Source organism: Zingiber officinale, chromosome 5B, assembly GCF_018446385.1.
Source record: "Zingiber officinale cultivar Zhangliang chromosome 5B, Zo_v1.1, whole genome shotgun sequence".
Classification (NCBI taxonomy): domain Eukaryota; kingdom Viridiplantae; phylum Streptophyta; class Magnoliopsida; order Zingiberales; family Zingiberaceae; genus Zingiber; species Zingiber officinale.
This window is the reverse complement of record NC_055995.1, coordinates 35,402,549-35,421,602: the sequence shown is the minus strand read 5'-3', so window position 1 is coordinate 35,421,602 and position 19,054 is coordinate 35,402,549. Positions and strand designations below refer to the sequence as shown.

At 42.2% G+C, this 19,054-nt stretch overlaps 1 long non-coding RNA gene across 1 annotated transcript; it reads right to left on the bottom strand.

Annotated features, from left to right (window-relative positions):
* Positions 1-1,276: 1,276 nt before the first annotated feature.
* On the bottom strand, positions 1,277-3,789 carry LOC121987345. The gene is made up of 2 exons (XR_006113513.1): positions 3,441-3,789; positions 1,277-1,464 (listed from the first exon to the last, which is right to left on the bottom strand). It is a non-coding gene; the product is annotated as an uncharacterized LOC121987345 (long non-coding RNA).
* Positions 3,790-19,054: the final 15,265 nt, after the last annotated feature.

The window sequence follows — 19,054 nt, the reverse complement described above, 5'->3', positions numbered from 1 at the left end:
AAATTGGATAGCACCTTCCCTGTAACAATAACAAATGAAACCTGGATACATAACCACAAATCATATTAACCATACAGCGGAACATAAAACAAACATACTAACAATAGAGTAAAGGGATTCACACAATCCCACAACAAACAATAGAAATATACACAAGGGAGGGATTTACCCAATCCGCTCCACAAAATATAGAAACTAACACCACTATGTACTAGTACGACTTAACTCAACCATAGATACCATAATTGAATAAAAACACAACACAAAACGAAAACCACAATCAAGTTAATTATTGCACAACCAAGTCTAGAAATCAGAATGAAAATAGCAATAGAAACAACGTGGAAAACATGATCTCGAGTGTGATGTGGGATTGACATCTAGGACCTTTGAGTGACACGACACATCCTCTACTTACTAACCTAGAAATAGAGGGAAAGTAAGGGTAGTGAGTATAAAATACTCAGGGAGTATATATATATATATATATATATATATATCTAAAGAGATCAAAGGGTGCATTCTCAGGAGAAATACTTACCATAAAAATAAGAGTACCCATATAATCATCTGCTAAGCAAAAGCATAACTCATAATGTAACATCTACTAACTTGCTCAACCAGGTATAACCAATAAATCAAAAGTACCTACAGTACATCCAAATCATGCACAAACAAATGCATAACCAGTAAATAACAAGTCTTGACTATCTCAACAATATGCTACCATGAATGAGTCTCGTGGGCAGTTAAGGTATGTAAAAAATCACTGCCCATGAGAGAATGCTCTACCACGGATTGTCCCATGGGCTGATAGGATGAGGTAGCTATCTAGCACCTCTACTACTAACTGCGGGAGAACACTCTACCACGGATGGTCCCGTGGGCATTCAGGGTATGTAAATAGTCACTATATGTGAGAGAGCGTGTACCACGAATGGTCCCGTGGGAAGGCAGGATGCATAAGTGGCCACTGTCTATGGGAGAACACTCTACCACGGATGGTCCTGTGGATAGACAGGGTATATACAAATACCAAGCCATAATGACAAATAAGTTGTCACGCCCCCAGAGGAGTCCTTGCCCGAAGAAATTTCTGCAGCATCTCCCCTGTACGGGTGACAATATGAAGCATTTCTACATACAAAATATACATCAGCCACATTCGGCTGGATTATATACACAACCACGCAGTTTATATCATCAGCCCACTCGGTTGGAACAAAATAAACACAGTGAAAAAACACAAAACAATACGAACATAAGACCAACAACGTCACAACAAAAATACCTGCAATCATCAAACTTGACTCCAAAATTCACATCAACTTATTGAAGAGCACAATACACAAAATCAACACACCACCCAAACAATAACAAAACCAAACCAAAGACTATCCTTGAGTGTGACGTGGGACTAGCAGCCGGGACTCTCCAAGCATCCATGACTCATCTACCTGTTACCTGGCGAAAGAAAAACCATTTTGTGGGGTGGTGAGTATTGGAACTCAGCGGGTATAGGAAAGTTAGTGCATGAACATAAAATACAACTAGAAAGTGAGCCAAGAGTATACAGTCTCATAAGAGGAATAGCAGATACTATAATAGAACTATAATAAATGTTCATACCTGAAACCATATCCTAGGCTAGGTATAGTAGATCAGAACTGGTACTAATCACTTTCTGATCTTGCTCATAACTACGAGGTAATAAGCGAGGTATATCAAATTTCAATGACTAAACATCTGATTTGAATATATCTCAACCAGATAGCGTATCGGCGTATGTGAACAATGCGATAAATGTAATAACGGCGTATATAGGCACATCGGAAAACAAATATAATAACAACGTATGCAGGATCCTCTCCGCCCACCTCTACTGCTGGCCCTGTATGGTCGAGAGGCGGGGTCAGTGACAGACTGTACACTACTCCAGCTACCACTCTCACGAGTGGTCGAGGGGACAGTTGCATAGTAGCTAACTAGCTACATCTCCGACGGGGTCCCTGCTGCTCGTAACTCCAGCTACCACTCTCCATGAGTGGCCGAGTGCGGCACGACAGGACAAGCGTCATCAACTCCAGCTACCACTCTCTCGAGTGGCCGAGGATGCGGCCTTGGTCAATGACTCTCTCGACCACAAGGGAGAATTGGTCGCTGACATGCATGACATGACATGATGCGCCAAATGCAACAATCATCATACAAATATAAACAAAAATTAGGTATGCTACATAAAGCCAGCATGCTCAATATAGTACATAAATAAACAACAATCAAAGCATACAAACTTGGTATCTAGTATCTGCTACTGATCATGGACAACAACAAGAGACTGTATAGATATGGAAATGAATTTCTCAAAGATCGCGTGGAAGTATCAAGCGTAGGAAAATAAGAGTGGAGTTAAGGTAAAAATAATTTCTTATCCAAAATAGTTCATGCACCAAGGTCAAGTACTAAAAGAAACAAAGCAAGAAGTATCCGCCTTTAATATATAGCTCGAGCCAAACAATTCGCGCGTTGGAGTGCTCGTCTCGAAATAACGTCCTGCAAATCATATACTATACAATTTAACTAATGTCATAAGCAACAACTAATCAAACCCAAATCCAACTTAATTAGGAAAAATCATAATCGAAACGATCATTAATTAATCCTAATTAATGATAATCCAACAATCCTCAATCAACCGATTGTTTCATCTTCCAATCCATTCAAATAATCCGAAGCCATCACATAAACCAAACCCTCATTGAAATCTTGCTACCCACCTACTAAATCTGTCCACGAAATTTAGCTAACACAAGAAGCATTCACATCACCAAAATCGAACCAAAAGTCCCCATAATTATCTGAAAACCCCAAAGCTATCACAATTTTCCAGCAATCGCAGAAATAACCATATAACACAACGATTACAATCCTTTCATCCGTTCAATCAAAAATCGAAGATCATTCCAAGAGTAGGTGCTTAAAACAAAAGAACCCAATTACCTCTGCCATACTCGAAACTGAATCCATCACAGTGCATAAATACAAAACCAACACTCGACACCTTCACTACATCTGCCCTGACTCCTTAAATTCGCGGACCGAAAATCCCCTCAAAGACAATGCAAGGACGACAGAAAAATCAATTTACAAACTCTTGAATCTACTCAATAAATCAACCCATTGGGAGAAGGCAACAAGAAAACACCCGAACCAACAAAGCTCTCACAAATTCGGAGTAACAAATCAAGAGTCGTTGTTGCCGAAATAAAACATCCTACCTCTACAAAATCCGGAACAGAGCACAGGGAAAAAGAAAGGTTAGATCTAAGGAAGCAATCAAGCTCACCCTCTTCCCCCAAATCAAGCTTAACATCGAATTCGATTTACAAGCAACTAAGATGAACCACACATCCCATATCTACTAGGGGAAATCTACCTACCGGGTCAGTTAGGGCATGGCTCAGGGAGGAGAGGATCGGTGTCGGCTGTTGGCTCGTTGCGGCGTCCCGGTGCTGGCGTGAGGAGGAGAGGTCGTCGGCTGCATCCGAGAATGCTCATGCGAGGAAGAGAGATCGCCGCTGTGGTAAGGGAAGGAGGCAAGGCCGGCGGCTAGGGCTTGTCGTGACCGACGGAGGTGCGGTGTCGCGAGGTGAGGGCGAAGACCAGTGGCGAACGATGGCGGCTGGTGGCATGGCGCCAATGTCTCGGGGCCGAAGATTTGTAGCGATCGGGCGAGAGGAGAGGGCAGCGGTGCGAGAGGGGAAGTTCGGGAGAGTTGAGGGAGTTGGCGTGATTGGGGAAAAAGAGCTAGGTTAGATTTTTATACTTACACTTTAATTTACTAACTTTAGCTTAATTTAACCAATCAACTCCTAATTTAATTGAGATATCTAAATGGCCGTTTACCAAATCTATAGATTTATCCCCTTAAATTTATCATACGAGCTCCAATTAATTCCCAGAAATTTTTAAAATTTTCTAAAAATTCCGTTAAGGTTTTTCGCCCATTAAACCTTATTATTTAATTATTATTTAGGTGCGGTATTTTACATAAGCAATAACAATCCATCCAATGATAATAATCTTCAAGCTACCCTACGGTCTGAAATCAATAGCGGATAGGCACGAGCCTAAATAATAACCAAGGGTCTAGTAGGATATTCAATATTCTACATTACGGTATAATCTTACCAATCTGTAGGCTTGAGCCTACATAACAGGCAAAGGGTTTAGTAGGATATTCACTACGGTTTACATGCGATAGCTCAAGATCACTATTTAATCTAATGGGCAGTTTAAATGCATAGATATACATTAAATGACAAGTCTAATAACATGTGTCTAGATACCACAACAGTAAGTACAATAATAACAATCTCAAACCAAGGGAATCCTAGACATCTAGTCATAACATCCCCTCGGACTCCATGGTATCATCTTACATATAATAAATAATGGGATTAAGATCAAGTAGTCTTAGATGGTGATCCAAATAGAATGGCCTAATGGGATATGCTACCCTTGGGGAGTGATTTCTATCAAGTATAGGTAACTATGATCTCACTAACATATATGCCTTTACACAAGTATAGAACTATACTACATATGATATCAATAATTTACAGGCAAGAGACTAAGTATACAACCATATTATAATATAAATGCACAAACATAAGTCTATGACTAGACTATGGTCTAGTAATATTATGCATATATATAACCTGTAGGATCGAAAAGAATTTAGATATCTCCATAATGGTATGATATTATCCACTTTGGGCCTAAACCCTCATGGTTTTGCTCTTAGGCTCTACCCAAAATACCTCATGCCAATAGAGATATCTTTCTCTTATAAACCCATGATCTTTCCCATGTGTTTTCAATATGGGACTATATTTGTAACCTTGCAACCCCAACATAACCAACCCAATCATGAATAATAAATGAAACTACATAGATATCTAATAGATAAAAACATAAGGACAAGAAATAAAGTATCAAAATCAAGAACCGATCTATAGTAGAGTCAAGATAAGTAAATCAATACTTCTAAATAAATAAAATAAATCATGTACTAAAGTCAAAGATCTAAAGAAAAAAGTTAAGAAGTACCTGCCTTTATTTGTCGATCGTGTTAAATATGTTAGACCCCGTGGGTATTTTGATGTGATCAACCAAGTTGGTTAGGTCATACTTTGTGTTTGATCCCTGTGTCTGAGTGTGCATGAGCTTAGGAGCGCAGGAAGTCAAGTGGAAGATGCAGTTAGCGAGAAGAACGAGACGGGAAGGAAGTCGACGGGCTCGGTGCGTCCGAAGGATGAGAGAGCTGCCGAAGAGTACACCGGTGGGTGAGAAGAATGTGCGCGGTGTTCGAGGGACGTTAAGCCGGGACGGAAGCCTGCTCGAGGAGAAGGCTGGGAATTGGGTTCGGGTGAGTCTTATTCTGGTTGGCCGGAATCACCCAAAAGAACGGAGCTTCGGAAGCAAACGAAAAAGAGCAGCTAGAGTCATTGCACTGATGGAGGCGCCTTCATTAGGCATTGAAGGCGCCTTCAATGCCAGTTGAAGGCGCCTCGGACCTGGCCAAACTGGCTGTTTAGCTTTCGGATAAAGTTTTATCCACACACTTGTTGGAGGCGCCTTGGACCTCTATTGGAGGCGCCTTAGACCTTCGAGATAGATTTTCCAGAGGCTATATAAAGGCCCTTGGAGCTAGGAATTAGAGATCTACTCAGTATTCAACTCTGTAATCAATTCCTAGCAGCTTGTGAGCTTTCTCAGTGTGTAAAAAGGCCTCTCCGCCTATAGTAAAGGAGACATTCTTAGTGCGCGCTTTTCATCGCCCTGGATTAATAACCTTCTTAGTTGTAACCAGGTTAACTCCCGAGTCTCTGGTTTATTTCTGTTTCCTTTTTGTTTTATTCTTATTATAGTTGCTTTTATTTTGAGTTGAAAATTCCGAGGAGAGTATACTTTTGTTTTCAGGCAATTCACCTCCTCTTGTCGGCCTCCGCTGCACCAACACTTGGTATCAGAGCCAGACCACCTCAATGTTGGTGCAACCTTAGGTCAAGGTTGACTTGGTTGAACTGACTCGAGTTGGTCAAGGGTGACCTGACTCGAGTTGTATTTTGATGTTTAACAATGTTTGACGAGAGTAGAAAAGTTGTATTCTGATGTGTTGACAAGAATACGAACTTGGGAGATTGTTGGTGCAACCGTAGGTCAAGGTTGACCTGGTTGACCTGAAAAGTCCAAGCAGGGAGCTTGGCACTGTAAAAGTCCAAGTATGGAGACTTGGCACTGGAAAAGTCCAAGCAGGGAGCTTGGCACGCGAAAAGTCCAAGTATGGAGACTTTTGGAAAAGTCCAAGCTTGCACGAGGAAAGTCCTAACTGGGATGTTAGGCGGTTGGAAAGTCTGGTGAGTGAAGCGAGTAATGGGAAAGTCCTAGCGGGATGTTGGCGGTGTGGAAAGTCCAGTAAGTGAAGCGCGGTGGGAAAGTCCTAGCTGGGATGTTAGGCAGTGGAGAGTTCTGGTGAGTGAAACCGGCAAGGGAAAATCCAGATGGATCGGGGATGATCGGACTTACGGTGTTGGAAAGTCCAAGTAGGTCAAGGGTGATCGGATACTTGGCACGAAGAGAAAATCCAGATGGATCGGGGATGATCGGACATCTGGTGTGGAAAAGTCTAAGTGGGTCAAAGGATTGACCGGACACTTAGCGGAGTGCTAGCGGTCGAGGGTGACCGGATGCTAGGATGATGTACCAACAGTCAAGGTTGGCGGATTTTGGTGTGGAAGCCTTAGGTTTAGGGTGAGAAGTTTGGATCGATGCGGTGACCGATCGGTGATCTTCGTTTGCCTGATCGGTCAGTGACCGATCGAGTCGAATCGATGGCTCATCGATTGTAATCGATCGATGCGGAGACCGATCGAGGCAACGCAACCTCGCGAGCGGTGGATCGGTGCTGCGACCGATCCACCCATCTTTGATCGGTCCGTGACCGATCGGGCATAGATCGATGGCGGAAGAGCTCGATTGGTCCATGGACCGATCGGGAGGCCGTCGACGAGGGGACGGCTGATCGATCGTGGACCGATCGGAGGTTCCCGATCGGTCCATGGACCGATCGAGAATCTAGCCGTTGCGACGCAGCGGCTAGTTCTACTCTTCTTCTTGGCAGTATAAAAAGGGGTCGAGGGGTTCTGCAGCTATTTTTTGCTTACTTCTGGAAGTTCTCTCCTGCCTGAAGCTTCTGCTTCTTCTTCCTGCTGAGCTTTGTTGAGCTCGTTGGGTGCTAAAGCTTCGCGTGAGCTTCTTCCTGTTGCTGATTTTCTAGCTAGGCTTGGATCCGAGAAGCTGCTGCTTCACCAGGGTTCCTGCTGACTTCAAGAAGGCAAGCAAGTGTTGTTTACATTTCTGTTCTTGTTTTCTTGTTCCTATTTGTACTCCTATTGCTGTTGCAAAGATTGTGGTGAGGTTTCTCCACCCACAAGGAGTATCTATTAGCCGGGTTTCCGGGGACTCATCCACCGACGGATTGGTAGGCTTCGTCCACCTTACGGACACGCCGAGGAATAGGAGTTCATCTCCGAACCTCGTTATATGGTTTGTTTTTCTTCTCCTGTTTTCTTTCTACGTTGTATTTCCGCTGCACTAACCTAATCGTAGGAAGAAACGCGAAAGATTGGGGTCGGCTATTCACACCCCCCTCTCTAGCCGGATCCTAACAAGTGGTATCAGAGCGAGGTCGCTCTTCATCGGATCAACACCCGTGGGAGCAAAGCTAGAGAATGGATCTCTATGGAGAAGACGTCACCATTCCACCCTTCTACGAATGCGGCGACTTCGCGTATTGGAAGGTAAGGATGAAGTACTTTCTTATGACTAACATAATGAATTGGTTTTGTGTACAAGAAGGCTTTTCTCCTCCGGTGGATAGGGAAGGAAAACCTCTTGAGAAGAAGGAGTGGACCGGAGAACAAATTCACAAATCCGAAATCAACGAAGAGGTAACGAAAACAATTGAATTTTCATTACCTACTAATATTTTGTGTAAGATAGGTAAATACAACAATGCCAAGGAGTTGTGGGATAACTTGGCCAAGTACCATGAGGAGAGCTCCACTTCAAGCCATGAAGAGGAGCCTAGTGAGTCAAGTAGCTCACATCATGGAGGGAGCGAATTGGGAGTTGAGGGCTACTCAACATCCAAGGAAGAAGAGGAGGAGAGTTCCTCTTGCTCAAGTTCGGAGCAAGAAGAAGAAGTTTCCACCTCCGGAAGGGTTGAAGAAGAAAGCTCATCTCCATCCACAACCCTAGGTAACTCAAACACTGTGATTTCAAGCAAATTACACATAATGTGTTTTGAGTGTAGGGAACATGGACATTACAAGAGTAAGTGTCCAAAGAGGGTAAGAAAGAGAAGCCGGAGTCCCAAAACGCAAGGGCAAGGAGCACATCGTGTGCTTCCAATGCAAACAAAGGGGACACTATAGGAGCCATTGTCCGAGGGGGAGGCAACCTCACAAGGGCAAGAGACCGGGCACATCGATAGGGGGAGCTAAGGCAAACCCTAAGGTAACCTCTAAGGTTCATTTTTGCAATTCTAATAAAATGCATGCTAGGAATTTTATTGCACTTGTCGATAATAACAAGCATGATAACCTTAGGAATCAATACATGTGCTTAGGAGCTAAACATGTGAATCTAGATAAGGATAATTCTAGAAAGGCTAACCCTAGGATCAACCCATCTAAGGCTAAGGATAACCTAGGTAGGAATCCTAAATCAACTAGACATATGCCTAGGAATACCTCAAGGAAGAGTGATAAATCAAAAATTGAGGTATTAGAGAAGGAGAATCAAGTCTTGAAGTCAAGACTTGATACTTTGGAAAAGACTCTTAAGAACATGGAGAAGTCATCTCTAGGGTTTAAGAGTCAAAAACCCAAGTCCAAGGACAAGAAAGGTTTGGGCTACAAACCTAAGTCCCAAATGGTCAAGCCCACTTATCATAATGTTCCATTCGATTATGGAACAAAACCTAGGGCTAGGAAGACCACCACCAAGGTCACAAGGGGAGTCACCCCTAGAGTTGATCTTGATGAGTCCCAAATGACCAAGGCTTTAAAGCCTAAGAGGGTCATTAGGAGGGTTGCTAGGGAAGTTATCCCTAGTGAATATTTAGTGAACCCAATGAGCTCGAATAGGTATTGGGTTCCTAGGAGCATCTTCTCTACCCCATAGATGGGTTAGAGAGTGTCAACTCCGATTAGAAGGGTAGTTAACCCAACTTTGAGGAAATTGACACTCAAGGAGCATTTTCAAGGTTTTGAGAACTTTTGAAAATGAAATGGAATTATCATTTACTCCTTTGAAGAGTTAAATGTGCCTAAAGATTGGAAATTTCATTTTTAATCTCAATTGGCACAATTTGGGAAAATCTAGAGAACTCTCGAGGAAAAATGAAACATGCCAAGTCTTGAGGATAAATTTGATCTTTAAGTGGCATGAATTAATCTAGAGTTCAAGAAGTGTCAAAATTAGGATTTTGGCATTTTAGGGCAATCAAGGGTTAAATTTTAGGTTAGCTAAGGCTAAGGATACTTAGATAGGTAATCTAGGTATTTTATTTGTGCTAACTAGCCATGATTGGTTGCCATATGCCATGCCATGACATCATATTTATTTTATTATCATTTGAAATGTCATGATAATGCTTAGGCTAGTTTATATGTCATGCTTTATTTAAGTTTTCAAACTTTATGCCATGACATCATGACATTAGCACATGTTTTTACTTATGATATCATTATATGCCATGTCATCATCTCTTGCATTATAATCAATGAAATTGATTTGAGGACAAACATATAATTTGATATTGAGATCAAATTGGTGTTTAGAAAATGCATGAGAACTTAGCCTAAGTTGACCTTAACCCATATCTCACATCAAATTGACTTGAATGTGGTTTGATACACCTTAGATGTGTGTGAGATATTAGGATCATGAGTTAGGATCAAGGTGCATTGTCCTTGTACCTAGATGACCCTAATTCAAGAAATTAAGGATCATAGGGAAAACTTGTGTACAAGTCATGTACATCTAGCCCTAAGATTATGGTCCTAAATTCAAATGGTTTTAAAAGCATTTTAAAATTATTTTGAAAAACCTTGATGAAGCTTTCCTAGTGATAGCATTCATCATTGAACATTGTGATACAAAGTTGAGTTAAACTTGAACTATTTCAAAGTTTGTGAACTTTGTATCAAGATTGAAAAATGGAAGTTATTTTCATAGAAAACTATTTTTCCATGATAGTATATGTTATGAGGAATGTATCCTCAAAATTTCACAATTTTTGAATTTTCTGAATTTTCTAGGAGTTTCGAATTTGGGAAGGAAATTTGAAATCGCTATCAGTCGGATCGGTGCGGGGACCGATCCAGAAAATCTTGATCGGTGCAGACCGATGAAAACTAGAGCTTGGTGCGATCGGTGAAGGCCTAATCGATGCGGGGACCGATCCATGGTTTCGATCGACCGATCAACGTCTCGATTCGATTTCAGTTGATGCGAAATTTCAGGAAGTTGGGTTTTGTAGATTTCTAAAGGTTTGGAACTCACAAAGACATTGTTGGTGCAATGGTCAAGGGGAGTTGACCTTTAGGGGAGTTTTACTAATTGTCAAGGGGAGTTGACTTTTAGGGGAGTTTTACTCCTTAAGACTTTCGAGGATTAGTGATATGGGATTATCACTAAGTTGATTGTTGAGTTTAGTATCAAGGGAAATTAAGAGTTTCAATGAAAGGTATGAGACTTTCATTAGGAAGAAACTTTGACCTTGATACCCTCCTTTTCTTTTGATGTGTGTCAAAGGGAGAGTGTTCATTGGAGAATTATTGGAGAACCCAAGTTAGGTTATCGGGTTAACCTAAGCTAGGGGAAGAATGTCAAGGAATGTTCAAGGAAGAACATTGGAATTCTTTTTGATGTGTGTCAAAAAGGGGGAGAATTATTGGAGAACCCAAGTTAGGTTATCGGGTTAACCTAAAGGGAGAATGTCCAGAGAATGTTCAAGGAAAGAACATTGGACATTGGGAGATGGTTGGAAAACCTAAGTTAGGTTATCGGGTTAACCTAACTTGATTTTGGATTTTGTCAAACATAAAAAAGGGGGAGATTGTTGGTGCAACCTTAGGTCAAGGTTGACTTGGTTGAACTGACTCGAGTTGGTCAAGGGTGACCTGACTCGAGTTGTATTTTGATGTTTAACAATGTTTGACGAGTGTAGAAAAGTTGTATTCTGATGTGTTGACAAGAATACGAACTTGGGAGATTGTTGGTGCAACCGTAGGTCAAGGTTGACCTGGTTGACCTGAAAAGTCCAAGTAGGGAGCTTGGCACTGGAAAAGTCCAAGTATGGAGACTTGGTACTGGAAAAGTCCAAGCAGGGAGCTTGGCACGCGAAAAGTCCAAGTATGGAGACTTGGCACTGGAAAAGTCCAAGCAGGAAGCTTGGCACGAGGGAAAATCCTAACTGGGATGTTAGGCAGTTGGAAAGTCCTGGTGAGTGAAGCCAGGCAATGGGAAAGTCCTAACTTGGATGTTAGGCAGTGTGGAAAGTCCTGGTAAGTGAAGCCAGGCAGTGGGAAAGTCCTAACTGGGATGTTAGGCAGCTGGAGAGTCCTGGTGAGTGAAAGCAGGCAAAGGAAAATCCAGATGGATCAGGGATGATCGGACTTCTGGTGTTGGAAAGTCCAAGTAGGTCAAGGGAGTGATCGGATACTTGGCACGAAGAGGAAAATCCAGATGGATCAGGGATGATCGGACATCTGGTGTGGAAAAGTCTAAGTGGGTCGAAAGGATTGACCGGACACTTAGCGGGAGTGCTAGCGGGGAGTGCCAGCAGGCAAGGATGTACCAGTCAAGGTTGACCGGATTTTGGTGTGGAAGCCTTAGGTTTAGGGTGAAGTTTGGATCGATGCCGTGACCGATCCGATCTGCGTTTGCCCGATCGGTGCAGTGACCGATCGAATCGAATCGATGGCTCGCGGTTGTAATCGATCGATGCGGAGACCGATCGAGGCAACGCAACCTCGCGAAGAAAGTCGTGGATCGGTCTGGCCGATCCACCCATCTTTGATTGGTCGCGGCCGATCGGGCATAGATCGATGGCGGAAGAGCGAGGCTGATCGGTCATGGACCGATCGGGAGGCCCGTCGGACGAGGGACGGCTTGATCGGTCGTGGACCGATCAGAGGTTCCTGATCGGTCCATGGACCGATCAGGAATCTGGCGTTGCTGACGCAGCGGCTAGTTCTGCTCTTCTTCTTGGCGGTATAAAGAGGGCTCTGAGTTTCGGTGAAAGCTCTCTGCGGCTACTTCTTCTTCCTTCGGAAGTTCTCTCACCTGAAGCTTCGCTTCTTCTTCTGAGCTTTGTTGAGCTCGTTGGGTGCTAAAGCTTCGCGTGAGCTTCTTCCTGTTGCTGGTTTTCTAGCTAGGCTTGGATCCGAGAAGCTGCTGCTTCACCAGGGTTCCTGCTGACTTCAAGAAGGCAAGCAAGTGTTGTTTACATTTCTGTTCTTGTTTTCTTGTTCCTATTTGTACTCCTATTGCTGTTGCAAAGATTGTGGTGAGGTTTCTCCACCCACAAGGAGTATCTATTAGCCGGGTTTCCGGGGACTCATCCACCGACGGATTGGTAGGCTTCGTCCACCTTACGGACACGCCGAGGAATAGGAGTTCATCTCTGAACCTCGTTATATGGTTTGTTTTTCTTCTCCTGTTTTCTTTCTACGTTGTATTTCCGCTGCACTAACCTAATCGTAGGAAGAAACGCGAAAGATTGGGGTCGACTATTCACACCCCCCTCTCTAGTCGTACGTCGGATCCTAACACTCAAAAGAACTAACCGTCGACTGAAGCACAACGATCAAGACAATGGCCAGAGTGAATATTCATCCCCCAAAGTTCGACGGAGACTTCGCGACATGGAAACGCCGGATGGAGGTATTTTTTAAAACCGACTTCGATATTTTACTAACTATGAAATATGGTTTTGAAGTTCTGAAAGACAAAGAAGAGCCTCAGTGGAGCAAGAAGGAGCAAGCCGAGTTTGTCGTCAACGGAAAGGCAGAGTTCCACTTGCTTAGCGTGCTACCACCACAAGAGGTAAGTCGAATAGGAAGCTACAACCCCGCGAAAGATCTTTGGGAAAAATTCCTGGAGCTTTATGAAGGTACATCCGAAGCAAAGCTTGCAAGATGCGATATCCTCCGGACTCAACTTATGAACATCCGGATGAACCAAGGCGAGAAGGTAGCGCAACTCCAAGTAGGAGCTAATCACTCAATTAAGCAACCTTGGAGAAGAAGTAACGAATCGAGACTCAATCTGGTACGCGCTCAACGCCTTCCCCAGAACTCCAGAGTGGACCTCCTTAGTAGATGCGTACTACATCTCTAAGGACTTCGAGGTAAGTACTTTAGAAAATTTGTTTTTTACTTTTGAACTTCACGAATCTCGAGTTACAGAGCCCAATGGAGTAGAGAAGACTAGTCAGAACATTGCCCTAAAGGCAAGAATAATCGGTTCTGACTCCGAAGTCTCGATCGACGAATCCGAAGCTGCATTAATGGTAAGATGATTTAATAAGTTTTTTAAATCTAACAAATTTAGATCGCAGTCGAGTAAACATCATCAAAAGAGAAGGACAGGCCGTTGCTACAATTGCAACGAAGAAGGGCACATCAAGGATGACTGCCCAAAATTAAAGAAAAAGGAGAAAGAGAGGGTAAAGACAAAGTACAAGAAACCAGAATCCTCCAAACAGAAGAATCTGAAGGCCACTTGGTCAGATTTGTCTTCTTCCGAATCAGACGTCGAAGCCTTCTCGGGGTTAGCGCTAATGGCTAACCATCAGCTAGAAGAAGAGTCAAGCTCAGAGATGAGCATAGATAAAGGGGGAGGAACATCAGAGGAAGAAAGCTGCAGTGAAGGGGGAGCATCATCAAGTCAGGTAAGTAAGGTACGTAATCTAACCCCGACTCAGTCCTTTCAATTTATTAAGTCTCTTTCTAAAGATTTATTCAAATTAGAAAAAGAGAATGCTGACTTAAATATAATTTTAGATAAATTAAAATCAGAAAATGATAATTCAAAATTAGAAATTGAAAATTTGAAAACTTATGCATGTTTTAAAATAAATGTTTTTCAAAAGTCAAAACTTAGAATTTATGGAAAATTAAACTGGTATGTTAAACATCATCAAAGTCAACTTAGGAAAATTCCCAGGAATTATATACCCCCTAAGTATTTGACTAATCTAGTAGGAAAGAACCTCTATTGAGTTCCAAAATCTGTCTTAAATTAAATTTTTTTTGGGCTTTCAGCAAGAAAATTAAACGTTAAAATTTCTTTATAAAAGCTTTGTCTAAGGAAGTGGTTGTTGCTCCAATAACCAAGAAGGCCTAGTGCCTCGCCACGACTTGGAAGCTGAAATATTGAAATACAATGTTTAATCAACTTTCTAAAAAAGCATTAAACTAGAATTAAATAATACTTTGAAAGTTTTTTCAAATATTATCTTTGAAAATCTTCAAAATTTTTACTTAGATTTTTTTTAAAGTCATTTTACTTAGATTTTTTTTCAAAATTCTAAAAATTCAGTTTACTTAAAATTATTTTCTGGAAAACTCTAAAAATTCATTTTTACTTAGAAGTTTTTGGAAAACTTCGTCTTGCTCAGAAAATTTTTCTAACTTAACATTTTGCTAAATATTTTTTAAATAAATATCATATTCTCTTATTAGTACCCCGTTTTTGCTATGCTCAAAGGGGGAGGGAAAAGGTATAAGTTTAGGGGGAGAAATTTTTTTTTAAAAAAATATTTTTTGAAAAATTGAGTTTAAACTCTAAATTAATTAGTAGTAATTTTATTTATTGCATATTTATGCTTAACATGTTAGTGTTAGGATCTTTCGTACTCGGCTAGAGAGGGGGGTGTGAATAGCCGACCCCCAATTCGTTCGATTCTTTCTACAATGTCGAGTTAGCGCAGCGGAAATAAAACAATAGAAGCGACAAAGAAAGAAATCAAACCTCAAACTCGATGGATGTAACGAGGTTCGGAGATTAGGGCTCCTACTCCTCGGCGTGTCCGTAAGGTGGACGAGTCCGGTCAATCCGTCGGTGGATGAGTCCCCGGAGAACCGGCTAATATAAACTCCTTATGGGTGGAGAAACCTCGCCACACTCTTTTGCAACATCAAACAAAGGAGTACAACAATGGAGAAAACAAACAAGAACAATAGAAATTGTAATACACTTGCTTGCCTCTTGTTGTCAATGGAACCTTGATGAAGCGACTTCTGGATCCGGCTAGAACACCGGCGGAAACTCACGCGAGCTTGACGAGTTCAGCGAACTCGGCCAATGAGAGCTCAACCAAAGCTCGGCGAGCGAAAAGATTCGGCGAAGAAGAGAAAAAAGCGTTTGGCTCGCGTGTAGCCCTCCTTTATAACTGCGGCGAAGAAAACACGGAAGAAATCTGGCGTTGCGGCGCAGCTGGTACTGAATCGGTCGGGGCCGATCGGGACCTATTCGATCGGTCCCGGCCGTCGGCTTTCTTCATGACGCCCACCTTACATGCGGGTTACGATCGGTGCATGGACCGATCGAACCGATCGGTCCACCGATCCCAACCTCAGCGACATCGTCTCGATCGGTCCCCAGACCGATCGAGGACATAACTGATCGATGCGTGGACCGATCGGCCGCCTCTCTTTGCCTCTGTTAAGCTGGCGATCGGTCACCGTCGATGGCAAAACGAGCTGATATCGATCGGTCACCGGACCGATCGAGCAACAATATCGATCGGTTTGATCGATCCGAGCTTGGGTTTGGCCCAAACCAAGTCCCAAGACTTCCAAACCAATATCCGGTCAACCTTGACCTATTGGTACTTCATCCCTAACATCTGGTCACCTTGACCTGCTAGAACCCTCCGCCAAGTGTCGGTCAATCCCTTTGACCTACTTGGACTTTCAACACCAGATCGTCCGATCATCCGATTTTCCCCTGCCCGGCTTCACTCACGGGACTTTCACCTGCCTGGTTTCCACATTGCCTAACATCACTAGGACTTTCCCTTGGCTTCACTCACGGGACTTTCCACCTTGGTTCACTCACCGGGACTTTCCCTTGCCTAACATCCAGTTAGGACTTTCTCATTCACCTAGCTTCACTCACTAGGATTTTCACCGGCTTCACTCACCAGGATTTTCCCTTGCCTAACATCCCGTTAGGACTTCCCATTCACCTAGCTTCACTCACTAGGATTTTCACGCTTCACTCACCAGGATTTTCCAACTGCCGGCTTCACTCACCGTGACTTTTACCTTCACCTAGCTTCACTCACTAGGATTTTCACTGGATTCACTCACCAGATTTCACTGCCCGGCTTCACTCACGGGACTTTCCCCTGCCAAACTCCACTCTGGACTTTCCGTCCAAGTCTCCATACTTGGACTTTTCGCGTCCAAGCTCCCTGCTTCCGTGCCAAGTCCCCATACTTGGACTTTTCGCGTGCCAAGCTCCTGCTTGGACTTTTAGTGCCAAGTCTCCATACTTGGACTTTTCCCGAATCAGTCAACCAGTCAACCTTGACCTACGGTTGCACCAATAATCTCCCAAACATCTATTCTTGTCCCATATCAAGAATAGAACTCTCTCACGAGTGTCAAACATCAACATGCAACACAACTAGGTCAACCTTGACCTAAGGTTGCAACAACATCTTCCCAAGTCAAACATCAAAATACAACTCAGCTACGTCAACCTTGACCTCAACCAAGTCGACCTTGACCTAAGGTTGCACCAACAATCTCCCCTTTGATGTTTGACAAAACCATAATCAAGTTAGGTTAACCTGATAACCTAACTTAGGTTTTCAACCATCTTCAATGTCCAATGTTCTTTCCTTGAACATTCTCTAGACATTCTCCCTAGGTTAACCCGATAACCTAACTTGGGTTCTCTAATAATTCTCCCCCTTTTTGACACACATCAAAAAGTATTCCAATGTTCTTCCTCGAACATTCCTTGACAATCTTCCCCTAGCTTAGGTTAAACCGATAACCTAACTTGGGTTCTCCAATAATTCTCCAATGAACACTCTCCCCTTTTTGACACACATCAAAAAGAAAAAGGAGGGTATCAAGGTCAAGAGTTTCTTCCTAATGAAAGTCCCATACCTTTCATTGAAACTCTTATTTTCCCCTTGATACTAAGCTCAACAGTCCACTTAGTGATAATCCCATATCACTAATCCTCAAGGAGTAAAAACTCCCCCTAAAAGTCAACTCCCCTTGACTAATAGTTAAAACTCCCCCTAAAGGCCAACTCCCCCTTGACCATTGCACCAACAATGTCTTGGAGAGTTTCAAACCTTTAGAAATCTAAAAACCAACTTTCAGCCGAAATTTCAGACATGCAGTCGAATTTCAGCACATTGGCACGCTATCAGACCTCCCTGGATCGGTCACCGGACCGATCCACAGCACTCTGGATCGGTCCAGTGACCGATCCAGACACTGATCACAGGGATTTCTGATTTTCCTCTCCCGAAATTCGAAACCCCTAATAAATTCCAGAAAATTCGAAAAATTGTGAAATTTTGAGGATACATTCCTCATATCATACACTACCATGGAAAAATAATTTTCTATGAAAATAGTTTCCATTTTCAAATCTTGATACAAAGTTCAAAAACTTTGAAATAGTTCAAGTTTTAACTCAACTTTGTATCACAATGTTCAATGATGAATGCTATCACTAGGAAAGCTTCATCAAGGTTTTCAAATCAATTTTAAAATGCTTTTAAAACCATTTGAATTTAGGACCATAATCTTAGGGCTAAATGTACATGACTTGTACATAAGCTTTCCCTATGATCCTCCATTTCTTGAATTAGGGTCATCTAGGTACAAGAATTATGCACCTTGATCCTAACTCATGATCCTAATATCTCACACACATCTAAAGTGTATCAAACCACATTCAAGTCAATTTGATGTGAGATATGGGTTAAGGTCAACTTAGGCTAAGTTCTCATGCATTTTCTAAACATCAATTTGATCTCAATATCAAAATGTGTTTTTCCTTAAATCAATTACATTGATTATAATGCAAGAGATGATGACATGACATATAATGATATCATAAGTAAAAACATGTGCCAATGTCATGATGTCATGGCATAAAGTTTGAAAACTTAAATAAAGCATGACATATAAACTAGCCTAGCACTATCATGACATTTCAAATGATGATAAAACTAAACATGATGTCATGACATGTCATATGGCAAACAACCATGGTAAGTTAACACAAATAAAATACCTAGATTACCTATCTAAGTATCCTTAATCTCTTAGTTAACTTAAATTCTAATCCTAGATTGCCCATATATCCCTAAGAGAAAACCAAAATCCCAATTATGGTATTTCTCTAGGTTTCCTTAAATTGTGCCAAATAAGATTAAAATATTCTCACTTTGGCACACTTTACTCTTCCAAGGAGTGAATGATAAAGATTATCCCCTTTCATTTTCAAAGGTTCCCAAAAACCTTGAAAATGCTCCTTGAGTGTCAATTTCCTCAAAGTTGGGTTAACTACCCTTCTTCTTGGAGTTGACACTCTCTAACCCATCTATGGGGTAGAGAAAATGCTCCTAGGAACCCAATACCTACTTGAGCTCATTGGGTTCACTAAAAATTCACTAGGGATGACTTCCCTAGCAACCCTCCTAATGACCCTCTTAGGCTTTAAAGCCTTGGTCATTTGGGTCTCATCAAGATCAACTCTAGGGGTGACTCCCCTTGTGACCTTGGTGGTGATCTTCCTAGCCCTAGGTTTTGTTCCATAATCGAATGGAACATTATGATAGGTGGGCTTGACCATTTGGGACTTAGGTTTGTGACCCAAACCTTTCTTGTCCTTGGGCTTTGGTTTTTGACCCTTAGAGCCTAGAGATGACTTCTCC